Genomic DNA, 14743 nt, shown 5'->3' with positions numbered 1-14743 from the left:
AGGCAGTTAAACCAATGGGTCCCAGTTCCCAGTTCCTCTATAAAACTCTATGATGTCCTTGGGAGATATTAAAGCTATTTTTTTTTGTTCTATCAGACTGAGCAATGGGGAAAGGAGTCCCCCTTTGAGTGGAAAGCTTCTTCAAGCAACTCAGAGCTATTTGATGTTTGAAAATGTTGGTAGGAGGCAGCCTGGGCTGCCATGATGACATGGGAGGCGTCAATGGTAAACGTTTACTTTCTTCTAGTTCTGGAGTCTGAAGGTCTGAGGCCGGTGTATCTTCCTGGCCCCCAGATGCTGCCTTCTTACCATGTTCTCACGCTATGAACAGAGAGAGCTACATTGGTGTGTGTGTGTGTGTGTGTGTGTGTGTGTGTATGCACATGTACACCTGCATGTGTATAGGAGCTAGCAGTCAATTGAGTGTCTCGCTCTATGCATTCGCCGTCTTACTTTTTGAGTCAGGGCTTCTCCCTGAATCTATAGTTTACTGATTGTCTAGACTGACTGACCAACAAGCCCTGGGGATCCTCCTGTCTCTGCTGGATTACAGGTTCCTGGCACCACACCTGGCTTTTTATGTGGGTGACCAGAATTCAAACTGAGTTCCTCGTGCATGCAGGACAGACACTTATCTGCTCAGTCTTCTCCCCAGCCCTCGGCACTGTGTTTTAAGAGAGCACCAGTTCTACTAGGTGGGGGCTCCACCCTATGAACATGAATCTTCTCCTCAAGGGATCCATATCCGCTACAGTCTGGAGGTGGAAGACACTCTAGCTTCGGAGTGAGGGGTTTTAAATAATACAAAACTACATGAAGAATCAGAAAACATTATGTACAGCAGGGCCCGAGTCATGGTTGTGTTCACCAGAGAAAAGGGTGTGTGTGTGAGGGGGGGATTCCCAGCCTCACAGGCATGGAAAAGACTTTTTTCCAGATTTTCTATTTTGCCCTTGATCTAGGAAAAGCCTTACTTCAGGAAACCAAAAGTTGTGTGATGCTGGGCAGTCAAGACCTGTTATGGGTCTGTCTTTGGCTTTTCCTTGGCTAGCTTTGGGAGCTGTGGTCATAGATGGACCTAGTTAATCACCTTTGGCAGGGAGTGGGGAGTTGCTGTGTGCTTGAAGGCCCTGAAGTAGCCAGCTGTGCCATCATCCTCTTTGGGATTTTGTTTGATTTCATTTTGTTCATCTCCATAAATCTGGCAGGAGCCTTGATCGCCATTGATAGGATAAATATTCTCAGCCATGCAAGCTGGCAGGTACTTGGGGGCTCCAGGGCCTCAGATGGCCCCCAGAGACCCTGACCTCTGGGACCCGTGGGACTGAGGAAGGAGGCTAACCCTAGGACACTGGGCTCACATCTGACTAGGGCCCTGCAGCTTTGCTGGTACACAGAAGTATCCATCACTGGGCCCTGCTGGCGCCTGCCAGTCCATCCCTCTGGGAGAGGTGCCCCAGCTTGGGGGTGTAGGAATTCCTGCCTAAGTCCCTGGCATCTCATCAAATGCCAGCTCAACTTCTAGCTATGCATCTCCCAGAGCATCTCCTGTTTTGGTGTCCTTGAGGCAGCCTGTCCAGGTCTCCATGAGTCACAGAGCCACTTCTAAGCCTCAGCTCAGACCACAACATTCCGTTTATAACAAACATGTGCACAGGAATTAAGGAGCCTCCTCTGTTGCTACATCTTGCATCGTGGCTGAAGGTGCTCTGTACTGGCAGTCGGCAGAGGTATCTTCTGGTCCTAGCTTTGCTGGGGACATGTTAGGTGGCACAGGCAAGTGACTGACCACTCTTGACACTGTTAAAAGTAGGACAGCCTACAACATGTACCTATATTCACAAACAGTGTGTTTGGGTGTATGTTTGTGAGACAGAGAGACAGAGAGAGAAGGCTCACACCGTACCCACCTCCCATACAAACTATGGTACAGTACCTGCACAACTAGAAACATGGACATATATCACTAAGTATTGTATACATTAATATTGTCTCACTGTGTTATAATCTCCACTGTTTCTGATATGCAGTCACACAGAGGCCCCGTCTGAGGTTCCCTCCATCCCACTGCTGATTTTAATGTTGTCTTCTTGTCTCGGGCCTGTGGCATCTTCTACTCCAGTGTACCTTTGTGGATCTTTTGTTAATGTTTTCATCAAGTTTGGGGAATCTAGAGATGCTATTTATTTAACATGTTTTTTACGTGTGTGTGTGTGTGTGTGTGTGTGTAGAGGCATATTTGTGTCACATCACGTGTGGAGGTCAAAGAACAACTTGGGTAGTCAGTTCTCTCTGGGTCTCAGAGATGGAACTAAGCTGCCAGGATTGGTGGTGGATGCCTTTATTCCCTGAGCCATCATTCCAACCTGGCATTATCTCTTGATTTTTTTCTCCTCCTTTTCTCTTGGTAATTCCTTTATGTGTTGGCTGGTATAATGAATGGGACACTCTTTTCAAGGGGAGACAATTCATATGACTTCATTCTCTCTCTTCAATTGCATAATCTCTAGCAAGCAAGATTTTGCTTGCTTGTGTTGCAATGCTGGGGGACCTGAACTCAGGGCCTTGACCTGCAAGCAAATCCTCTATCTCCATAGTCCCTAAGTCTGGCGATTCTTTTGCTAAGTGTCATCTACTGTTGAGCTATGCTTCCCAACCCAGATGTAGCTAGAATAGTTTTGGAATGTTCATCTCTTCATAGACAGTTCTCTTTTGGCAGTTTGCACAGCACCTTATGGCATTACCAAAGTTTGTCCTCAGGTCAGATCTGGGAACCAGATAATATAGCAAGCCTGGGTATTGAACCCCAGGAGGATCCTCGATGATGTGCTGATGTAGAAGCTGTACTGTTAAGGTAGGTCTCCCCACCACCACGCTACTTGCTTTGTTGCTCAGCACCAGGATTGTGCTCATGGGGCGCCCTGGGACAGTTACAGGTTTGGCAGATCCCTTAATTATCTGTTTCCTCAACCATAGCTACACGTTAAACTCTGCAAATCACTGGCTGACTTTTCTGTTGGTTTTTCCAGCACACCCCGAGGAGAAATTAGTCTAGTGATGGATTTCATTAAGTGCTTTGGGGACTGGTTTCTGAGGCCCATGATTAAGATTTGTTTGGACTCCTTACCTCTGTATTGCCCTGGCTCTCTAAGGATGCTGACCAGCCTAGAGTTACTAGTATTTCCCAATTATGCTATTGTACTGTAGAGCCTATTGTTTTCAAGAACACCTTTTGTACTCTTGAAGGGAGCCCCGCCTCTCCGCAGTACTTATCTCTGCCACAGGGGTTTGAGGCAACATGAGAAACCTGGCATCCTGCACCTTCTAGGCAGGCAGAAAGAAGCCATAGCCTGAGCCTGTCCATTGAAGGAGAGAGAGAGAGAGAGAGAGGGCAGAGAGACACAGTGTGTGTGTGTATGAGAGAGAGACAGACAGAGAGACAGACAGAGAGATACCTGAGAGAGAGAGAGACAGACAGAGAGACACATGAGAGAGAGAGAGAGAGACAGACAGACAGACAGAAACAGAAAGAAGGCAGAGAGACACAGACAGACACACCCACATGAGAGAGAGACACAGACAGACACACCCACATGAGAGAGAGACACAGACAGACACACCCACATGAGAGAGAGAAAGACAGACAGACAGAAACAGAAAGAAGGCAGAGAGACACAGACAGACACACCCACCTGAGAGAGAGAGACAGACAGACAGAAACAGAAAGAAGGCAGAGAGACACAGACAGACACACCCACCTGAGAGAGACACAGACAGACAGACATACCCACCTGAGAGAGAGACAGACAGACAGACAGATACACCCACCTGAGAGAGAGAGACAGACAGACAGACACACCCACCTGAGAGAGAGGCCAGAGCACTGAGTCTTTGTCTTCATTTGCAGCAGGGTCACAATGGCCATGAGCTGAGAGGGGCTGAGGACTCAGGACTTGGGCTTCAAATGTCACAGATTCTCAGCCCTCTTGCTGGAAGTCTATGGATTTTTTAAAAAATGCCTCTTTAATTTCTCTGTGCCTTTAGGATCATTTCCAGAGAATCTAAACTGTTTTTGTTTTTGATTTCTTGAGATGGTCTCTCATTCGTTGTATAGCCCAAGCTGGCACAAAATTGTCTATTCTTCTGCTTTGGCTGCCTGAGTGCTGGGATGAACGTTCTTTTTTAAAAACTAATTTTCACCAGTGTCACGGGGAAGCAGGTCCCCATTCTCCTTGCACAGCCACACTCAGAGTAGAATATTCTTTTAGAAATTCTTATTTAAGGCTTTGATTGTCTCTGTATCCTTCAGCTACAGAACTTGAAGATGTGATGGCGTATGCCAATAGCTTAAGTATTCTAGATCTAGATGTGATATGAGTCATATATACGCATATATATAGGATACACAGATGATATATATATATATGTGCATATATATAGGATACACAGATATATATGCAAGTAGTTTTTCAATAACTTTTGGTGTTTAGGGAGTTGAGGATTCATGTAGATTTCCGGGAAGTATCAGGATGTTGGACTTGTATGACATCAAAAATATTTTATTTATTTTGTGTGTGTGCATGCATGTGGGCACATGCCCACACATGTCGCAATGTGTGTGTAGGTTAGAGGACAGTTTGCAGACCTCACACCACATGAGTCATGGAATTGAACTCAGGTTGTCAGGCTTGGTGAGAGGTGCTGTTACCCACTGAGCCATCTTAACCACCCTTGTGTGACATTTTAAAGGAAAGCAACATTCTCTTCACTGTGAACTTCCTGTTGTTCTAAAGATGAGCTCTCAGGGGCCTGGACTTTGGCTCATTACACAGGTGTGCCCAGTGTACCAGCCCAGTTCACTGACCCCCCTTTGGTTAAATGTTGGCAGCACTTGCTTAGCTTTTTTTCTGTATACCAGACAGAGGAGAAGAATGAATACATCAGCCATGACACAAGGCTGGAAGTGCTTCCTGTCCCCCAAGAGGGCGACTTGGGTGATCTGGGAGTCAGGAGCTTAAGCAGCCCTTTTCTTCTATATAAGGCTCAGAGGTTACTGGGAGAAGGCTGTGGCCCAACCAAGCCATAAAGGTTCTACTTGTGAGTCTGACTGTCCCTTAGCTTGCAGAATCTGAAGAGTCATTTGATGTGCCCTCTCTCCCCTTCCTAGAATAGCAAACATTTATGCACACCTCTGTCCCACCTAGTTGCTGCTGTCAGTCAGTGGATAGGGTGGCTGGGTCTTGACTGTTTCCGCGAAGGGAGGAGGAAAAGTACTCACAGTTAACATGACCCTCTCCTGCACAGACAGCAGCCTGTGAGCTGTAACACCAGCACACTCTTCCTCGACTCACTACTCCTCCAAGAGACCTCACCAGTCCCCACCTCTTTCCAGCTCTCTGTCTTGCTTCCTAGGCAACGTGTTCTTTCTCCTCAGAACAGGAAAGCTGTGGATTTGTATGATTCTTGGGTTTATATCAGTAATGTTAGTTTTAATTGTCAACTGGACATAATTTAGACTCATCTGAGAAGAGAATCTCAATGAGGGACGGTTTAGATTGGGTTGGCTTGGGAGCATGTATGTGGGGGATCATCTCGGTAACCAGTGTTAGTTGATATAATAAGACCCAGTCCACCGTGGGCGGCACTGTTCTCTAGGCAGGGGATCTTGGACTATATGAATGTGGAGAAGAGGCTACGCATGACTAAGCGTGCACACGTTCATCGGCTTCTGCTCTGACTGTGGCTATAACCAGCTGCTTCACATTTCTGTCTTGACTTATCTGAGATGACAGATTGTAATTTGGAATTTTAAGCCAAATGACGTCTCCTTTATCTCTTAGCTTTATTTTATTTCTAAGTATGTGCTTCTTTCTCTGTGTGTAGGTGCCTATGGAGGCTAGAGGTAACCCTGGAGCTAGAGTTCCAGGTGGTTGTGAGCTACCAGATCAGGGAGCTGGAAACCAAATTCATGTCCTCTGAAAGGGCAATGAGCCATTTCTTCAGCCCTAACAATCTCTGCTTTAAAGATATTTTATTTCATGTGTGAGTGTTTTTACCTGCATGTATGTATTTGCACGACATGTGTATATTGCCTAAATAGGTCAGAAGAGGTTGCTGGATGTCGGGGACCAGCCTCGACAAAAATACAACTTGCCAGAGTAGGGGCGTGGAGATTAGAAGAATAAGTAAAGAATATGAAGACACAAATAAAATCATAAAACAGAAACATAGGATAGTACTGGGAGGGAATTCCAGTGAATACTGAAATCACGGTGTTTAATTTTTCATATACTTTTATACCCCAACACAAAAGGGGAAGAAAGCAACAAAAGACTTCTTTAACATGATACAAAGGACAACTCAAACAGTTACTTGCTTCAACACTTTGAGACATCAAGTCATTAGCATTCTGTTGTTTAGGCAGTGAAGCCACCCTAGACCAAATATCCTGCAGGCAGCCACTCCCCAGGTAACCTCCTATTACAAAAGAAGGAGCAGAAGTAGGCTTGCATATCCTGACCATCTGTCAGGGTGGAGTGGATCTTCCCCTATGTGCCATCTTAATGTCAAAAGAACCAAGTAACCGCATCTTGAGTTAGGTTGTGTAGCCCTGATTGTTGTCATCAAATCTGAGCAACCTCCAAACTCTCTGTCCATCAGGCAAGGAGGAAGTAGGCTCACATTTTTGGGCCTCCACATCTGGATCCATTGAAACTGGAGTTACAGTTAGTCGTGAGTGCCCGTGTAGGTGCTGGGAACTGAATTCAGTCTCTGCATGAGCAATAAATGCTCTTAACCACTGAGTCATCCTTCGGTCCTCCAACCCTTTCTTCCTGGAAGTTGCTTTTGTCAGAGTTTTCTTATTTTGTTTTGTTTTTAATCATAGGAACAGAAATGAAGCCAGGATAATGTCTGCCCCCTTCTCTCAAATGTAAAGGATACAAAGTGTTTTCTATGTGAGTCTTTTCTTTTCCTTTCCCTCCCTTCCTCCCTCCCTCCCTCCCTTCCTTTCTTTCTTCTCACTGTGGTTCAATATTTATTCAGGTAGAGAGGGTGTTCTGGAAGTGTTCATTGGATGACTGAATGATTTTGAATAAAACATCTTGAAGAAACCATAACTCATTCAGAATAAGACCTAACCCAAATGGGCCTCATTAGTGTTCTGTCTGTCACATGTAGGATGGGAGTTTACAAGACGGATGGATCATCACTGTGTCAACTTGATGAATTGTTGAAATTGATCCTGAACTGGGGAGAGAGCCTAAACAAGTAGAAATTGAACACGCTGCCTGGGAGTTTACTGAAGGCTTTTATGTTCTTGTTTCTCCCTCTTCATGATCAACAGTTAGCAACACATAGAATTCTTTTAAAGTTTCATTTTTAAACGTATACGTTTATGTGTGTGCCATATGTGTGTGGTTACCCAAGATGCTCAGGGTCCTCTGTAGATGGAGTTTTAGGTGACTGTGAGCTGCCTGATGTGGGTGCTGGGGACTGACCTCGGTTGCTTTGTAGTTCTGGTTTTCATCCTCATCTCATTTCTTCTACAATAGAGCTTCATGAGATCTTCAGGTACATGCCCTGACCAGTTAAAGGGATTTTCCCTGATACCCTGCAGCCCATATGGTCATGTGACTAAGATTTGCCAATGGGATGAGATAGTACACAGTGCACAACCTCTAGGCCCCTCTGTTCAGGAGGTAACCATGTGTCTTTTCCCGGATTTCTCATGGGCTTGAAGTGGAGGCAATAACAGAAATGAAGAATGACCGAAGTGTGAAAAAGTAAACCACTAAGACAGAAGACAGAGGGCTGATGCAGGCGCAGTGCCTTGATCTAGCTAGACATGGTGAAGGAGAGAAAGGAACTGAAGGAAGAATAAAAGAGGTGGGGGAGAGGGAGAGAGAGAGAGAGAGAGGGAGAGAGAGAGAGAGAGAGAGAGAGGAAGGAAGGAAGGAACTGAAGGAAGGAAGGGAAGGAAAAGAAGGAAAGAAAGGAAGGTGTCAGGAGCTGTTTCCTCCTAGGATTATTGCAGGAACCATCGCCCTGGGGAGTCTACAGAGAACCCCATACCCCCCAATTGTGTTAAGAAACCATTCTATTGACAGAGTCTACCCCACACCCAAATTGGCTGTTAATGGAGAGCTATCTGTTAGCGGAACCCGCCCCACATTCCAAACTATCTAGAGAACTAGGTGTGTCAACTCCTAGTTGTGACTTCCTGGCCTATGTGACCTGACCGAACGTAACCTCCTGGCCTACTTGACCGTGGACCACAAGGCAAAATTCCATGCCCCCGCCCCCATCCCAAGCCAAACTCCTTACCCTATATAAGCTGTACCCTGTCTCTAATAAACGGAGGCTTCGACAAATCTGCCTAGCCTTCTTCCTCTTTCCCCCCATATCTTCCAGATAGTGCCTCACCGGGACCCTGGAATAACTGACTGCAGGGTGGGTTACAACCCCTAGACTGAGTAGCCCACTCAAAGCAGTTTACAGGAAGGAAGATGGGAGGAAGGAAGAAAAAGAAGGGAGGAAAGAAGGGAAAGAAGGAAGGATGCAAAAGAGAGAATAAAATAGAGAACAGAGGGAGGAAGGAAAGGTGGGTGGATGATGGATGGATGGATGGATAGACAGACAGATGTCCTGAACTAGCTTGTGAAGGTTTTGCAGTTTACTTGTATGTAATGATGAGTATATACTGTGAAAGAAGTAGCAGACTTCCCTGAATGACTTTGTGGATCTTATCTTTTTATTTATTTATTTTCCAAGACAGGGTTTCTCTGTATAGCTTTGGAGCCTGCCATGGAACTTGCTCTGTAGACCAGTCTGGCTTTGAACTCACAGAGATCCGCCTCTACCTCCCAAGTGCTAGGATTAAAGGTGTATGCCACCACCACCTGGATGTACTTCAGTATATTTCTTAACTGTAAGGCTTTTGGGGGTGGTGGAGGATTTGGGTTCCCTAGAGACAGGGTCTCATTCTAACTAACCCATGCTGACCTTTTAGGGACCTTCCCACTTCAGCCTACCACGTGCTGGGATTACAGGTGTCTGCCACCATGCTTGGCTCTGTAGGAGCTTTCTGTTTTTATTTCTGTCTCAACCCTCCGAAGAGCTGATCATGAAGCTGCGCCGCATCTGTTCAGTGCTCATGCGTATTTCCGTGGGCGGCTTTTAGCAGTCCTTTAGGTCAGCCAGCGCAGGTGGGTTTGGTAACTAAAGCAGTTCTGGCACACAAAGGGAAGGACCTCCTCCTCCCCGCCCAGCAGCAAGCAGCCTAGAGTGGTCAGTGCAGCTTTTCAACGCACTGGACTCGCAGGTACTTCTCAGTGGGGCCTGGTTCTAGGTCATCCAATTTGTTTCAGCAGATGATAGCACTCGAAACAGGAAGTGCTCTCTGTCCTAACACAGAACTCTGTAGACACACCTCCCAGGACTCAGCATCTTGGGTCCCTCAGCTTGCAGGCTGTGAGAGACAGTGACGATCCAGGGGATGGCATGGAGGCCCCGCAGAGCGTTGTCAGAGCAGTGAAGTAGGCAGTTCCCTGGAGCCATCAGGAAGGGCTGACTACTTACCCTACAGCATCTGGGCCTCAAGGGGACCCACCGGGAATGATAAAGATGGAGTCAGCCACAGGGCAGGTGGCCACAGGGGAATCCTCAGGGGTTAAGGATGACCCAGGGAAGGCAGCGTCTCCACAGGATGCTGGCTTCTGTAGTCTGTTGGAAAAAGGTGTGCTTGCCTGCTCAGAGATGGGGCTTCTGCCTGAGGGGCCCGTCTCTTCCCAGGGTCCAGCTGATGGAAGCAGGGGGGATAGGGGCTGGATTTGTGTTCTGTGCTTGTGACTTCAGAGGGCTCCATCCACCTCATGGGCACATGGAGGTCATGTCCTGGTTCCGTCACATCTGAACACCCCAACCCACCCCACTTAAAGCTCCCAGTGCCAAGGCATAGACAGCCCTTTCAGATTTATTTTCAGACCCCTTTGAAGTTTCTAGAAAACACTAAAAAAGAAAAATGATCACAGGTCTGAAAACAAGTTTTCCTCCTGCCCATCTGTTTTCTCAGTTGGGCTTTGGATATGTGTGTGTGTACGTGCATGCGCCTGCACGTGTGTGCCAGCGTGCATGCATGCTTGTGTGTGTGTGTGTGTAAACAGGTATGGAAGCCAGAGGACCACTTAGTTATTTCTCTCCTCTACCACGTAGATATTGGGGATTGAACTCAAGGTGTCGGGCTTGGCTGCAGGTACATTTACCTGCTAAGCGGTCTCAATTTTCTTTAAAATTACTTAATTTTTTAATGATTTATTTATTTTGTATCTATGAGTGTCTGTCAGCATGTATGTGAGGGCCCCGTGTGTGTGTGCAGTGCTCATGGAGGCCAGGTGGGAGTGCTAGGCCCCCTGGAAATGGAATTATGGTTGGTCACGAGCAGCCATGTGGGCACTGGGAACAGAACCTGGGTCCTCTGAAAGAGCATCCAATGCTCTTAACCGCTGAGCCATCTCCAGCTCCTGTAGCGCTCTTCAGCCTCATGTATATGAAATCAGAAGTGATGATTCTGGCCCTGCCCACCTCCTGCGAGGGTTAGAGATGCATGTGAGGAACAGAATAATAACCGTAACTGGCACTTTTCTCACCTTTGTTCTGCCCCAGGGATTATTATAGAAGCGGAGATTCTAAAAGCTCTTGCAGGGACAGCGTGTACCGCGCTCTATGTGACTATGAGAGGCTCAGTATTTATAGCTCCCGCTATACAAAATATGGTATTTAGCCACGTATTAATCAGAGGAGAGTGGAATAAATAATCACCCCCACCCCTTTCTTTCCATCTAACAATAAACTTCTGCCAGAGAAAAGAAGCAGCAGCAACTGACGAGTAAGAGGACGGTAATAGAAAGTTTTAAATTAGCGTTGTCGAAGGGCAGTTCACATACTGGAAGACTCAGGCCTAGTTTATTGAGACCGGCCACACGGAATATCCTGCAGCTCTCTCTTGAAGGCGCTCTCTCCTTTCCCACCCAGCTCCCAGCCACCATCAGTTGGATATCTGTCCTCAGTGGTTTTGTCTTTTCTGCTTGCCCCCTTTTATTGTTGCATAGTGTTCAGGGACATAAACACGTGTGTTTATTCATTCTCTCACTGAAGAACACGTGGCTTGTTTCCAAGTCTGGAGCTATTATAAATGCAGCTTTATGACTTCACATACGACTTTTAATTTGGGCGTATGTTTTCACTGCTCTGAGAGTGAGATGGCCAGATCATGTGGAACAGTGCTTTGGATGTGTGTGTATATATGTGTGCATCTGAGTGTCTGTGCATGTTCAGGGGTGTGTGTGTCTGTGTGCGTGCATGTATGCTGCACGTGGAGGCCAGAGGGGAACCCCTGGTGGCTCTCAGGCTCCCACTTACTTTGTTTTTTGAGGTGGGGTCTCTGACCAGGATCTAAAGCTTGATTAGGCTGGCTGGCTGCCCAGTTAGCTCCAGGCATTGCCTAACTCCACTCTCCCCTCCCAGTGCTGGGCTTATTAGAGCACCATCAGCAAAGCAGGCTTTTTGTGAGGAGACCAGAATCAGACTCAGGCCTCCACTAGCAGCTCTGCTCTCTCCTCAGCCCTCACTTTTTAACAGACTGACCAATTGTTCTCCACGATGGCTGCTCTTCTGAATCGTCCTGATCACGTCCTGTCCATCACTGTTTTAGATTTGGTCCGCCTCCCAGGGTGTAGTCAGCTCCGACTATGGTTCTAACCCGTGTTTTTCAGCGCCGAGCAATGCTAAGCCTCTTCCACGTGTTTATTTACCACTGACACGTCTTTTTCAGTGAAGAGTCAGCTGTTTAGCTGACTACCTTAAAATTGTCACATTCAGCCTTGACCAGCAAGGATGACGTGACACCGGAGCTCTTCCTGCTAGCAGTTTATTCAGGACCTTGTTACAGAATCTCTCTCTCTCTCTCTCCCTGGGCAAACCTCTCCCAGCCCTTAAAAAGGCAGGGGCCGCCAACCCCGGATTGCCAGGTGGGCACTGCCCATAGGTTCACGCATATGCAAGCAGCTGACAATCATTGCGTGATCAGGCCTTAGCCAGTATTAGGAGCTGATTATCAGGTGTGGCTCCACGCAGCTCTCTACAAAAAATGAGTTTGAGTTTCACTTGTTTGGGGCACAGAGCACTTGCCTACCACATGTAAGGCCCTGGGTTTGATCCCTAGCGCGCCAAACATATAAGCAATTCAATTCAAGTTTGAAAATCGACCTTTTCTTGAATGTTGAAATGAAAGATTATTTGGGCCTACTCTTTTCATCAGACACCGTTGGCGATTTTTTTTTGTAGCTTCTCGTTTGTTTCTTATTTTTACAGGTGTCTTTCGAAATCAGGTTTAACTTTTAGGAATTCAGAGCTCCCATTTCTTTTCTTGCTTAGCTCACTGCTTTTTGTGTCTCATACCAAAGAGTCCTCTCCCTTGTGTTTTGAGCTCAGGTTTATAGCCTAAGATTTTGTACTTAGGCCTATGCTATAATTTAATATTTGTATGTGGTGTAAGGTATGAAGCTAGGATTGATTTATATGCGCACAGACATCTAGTTACCACACTTGTTGACGAGGATAGCCTTACTTCTCCCTTAAATCGCCCTGAGCATTAATCATCAGTGGACCATTAAATGTCAGATCTGTTTCTGGGTCCTTCACTGTGCTCAGCTGATCTGCATACCTTCTGCCGGTAGGACAGATGTTCACCTCCTTCCTACGGGACACCAACCACCCGTCTCCCTTGGCATCTTCTAGACATCCTCTCCTGTCTTCCTTAGCTTCACGTCCCACTTCCTCTTCTGTATAAGGATGTGGATCATGTTGGATTTAGATCCACTAAGATCTGCTTGCAGCCTGGACTGCCAGACCAAGAAGCTGTGGGACTGAGAAGGAACATTGGTTCAGGTGGTCTGTTGTCATGTCTCCTCTCCTGACTTATTTTTCTTCTCTGTAAAGCTAGGATCGTTGTTTTCCCTTTTGAAATCGTTAGGAGGACGAAATTAGACACAGCACACAGTGGACATAGGCTTTGAAGAAACAAAGAGATTGGTAAAATCTGCTACCTTCACTGAATCGGCTCTATAGTAAGAGTTTACTGTGTGTGTGTGTGTGTGTGTGTGTGTGTGTGTGTGTGTACAGTAGATAAGCCAATGTCCTAAATAACACACAGACACAGCTGTTGAAAGAGCAGCTGGGCAATACAGGACGCAGAGTTGCTCTGTTGAGGGCCATGATGGGAGAAGCATATTAAATGAAACGTCACTGTCTGCAGAGGGTTCACGTCTAGAAACGGAGGAGGCTTGTGTAGGGGTGCAGAGCACGCTCAGCTGGAAGAGCCAGGACAAAGCATTGCGTGCTTAGAGATTTCACACACACCTTCCTTTTTACTTTGATTCACCTGACTCAGGAGTGGGATGGAGAGGCAGCCAAGGCCGCTGCTGGTCCAGAGAACACGTGAACCTGGGTCTGTCTCTTGTGATGGTGGTTGGAACCAGTGGCTGCCACACACTCTCACCAGGCCATCTTTAGGGGCTCTGCAGTTACTTCCCTATGCATATATGTGGATATGCGGGGATGGGGCTCAATGGTGGGAACCTTGTCAGATGGACTCAGATCGCAATAGCTATTTCAGACAAACCATATCCTGGTATGTGGGAACCAGCATCCCAGAGGCAGAGGTGCTTTTGGCAAAGCGTCAGATGGTTCCAGCATTGCGCAAATCCAAGACTGGCTTACAGCAGCAAAGACAGCTGCATCTCTGCACCCAAAGCATGAAGAGGTGGATGTGCTAACCTTAAGACTGACCGGAGCCAACCAGAGGCCATCAGCCTTTCTCAATGACCACCGACAGATACCCACCATACCCACCAGCAGCTAGGAAACACTGTGGTCATGATCTGCTCAGAAGACTCTTAAGGACTGTCTTAGCAGGGCTGAGGATGTGCTCCTGGTCACCTGCAAGCAGAGGGATGGTGGTGACCATGATGACTGTATCCATGTTAAGCCTTAGCATCAGGCATGTGTGCTTGGCAGGGGTGGGGGAGATCCAATGCCTGGTGAGCGATGGGGGAGGGGTGGGTGGGTGAAGGAGAGAACAAGCAATGGATGATCCTCAGATGAGATCCTACCAACAGCCTGCTCTAACGGCTCCAATACATCCTGGGAGTCCCCAGATGGGTACCAGTGTTCCCAGAACCTCAGTTCTCCCTTCATATAATATATGGAGAGGAGGAGGACAGAGGGGCAGTGTGATGTTTTCTTGTGTGACTCTCCTCTCATGTGGCTCTCATGTGGTCAGAAACCACCCTGGGGGCCTGCTCTCCTAGGACTCTGCTCACCTGGGACCCTGCCCCCGTGAGCTATCCTTGCTTGTGGGTTTTGAAACACTCAGACCTATATACTGGGAGTCACAAAAAGTCTCTCAGATGGTGACAGGGCCTGGGCAGCAGGAGGAGCACACTTGAGTACCTGTCCTAGTTCAGGGTATAGCTCTGTCCACTTAAAAGCCAGTTTACCCCAGGAGACGGGGGCAGAGTACTTAGAGCCCAAATGGCACGGCTTTTTGCAGAAGTCAAACGTCTAGTGAAATCAGTCCGCTCCCATTTGAAAGTCATCAAAATCAAAGTCTCTTTGTTCGGCTGTTTATTTGGTGCAGGCAGCTGCCACAGACTCCAGATGAGCTGAGGCCTGAGGTTAGTTTGCC

The sequence above is a fragment of the Microtus oregoni genome, unplaced genomic scaffold (genome assembly GCF_018167655.1).
Source record: "Microtus oregoni isolate MIOR12 unplaced genomic scaffold, Mior012 000034F_ref0000314, whole genome shotgun sequence".
NCBI classification, from domain to species: domain Eukaryota; kingdom Metazoa; phylum Chordata; class Mammalia; order Rodentia; family Cricetidae; genus Microtus; species Microtus oregoni.
This window is presented reverse-complemented; position numbering follows the sequence as displayed.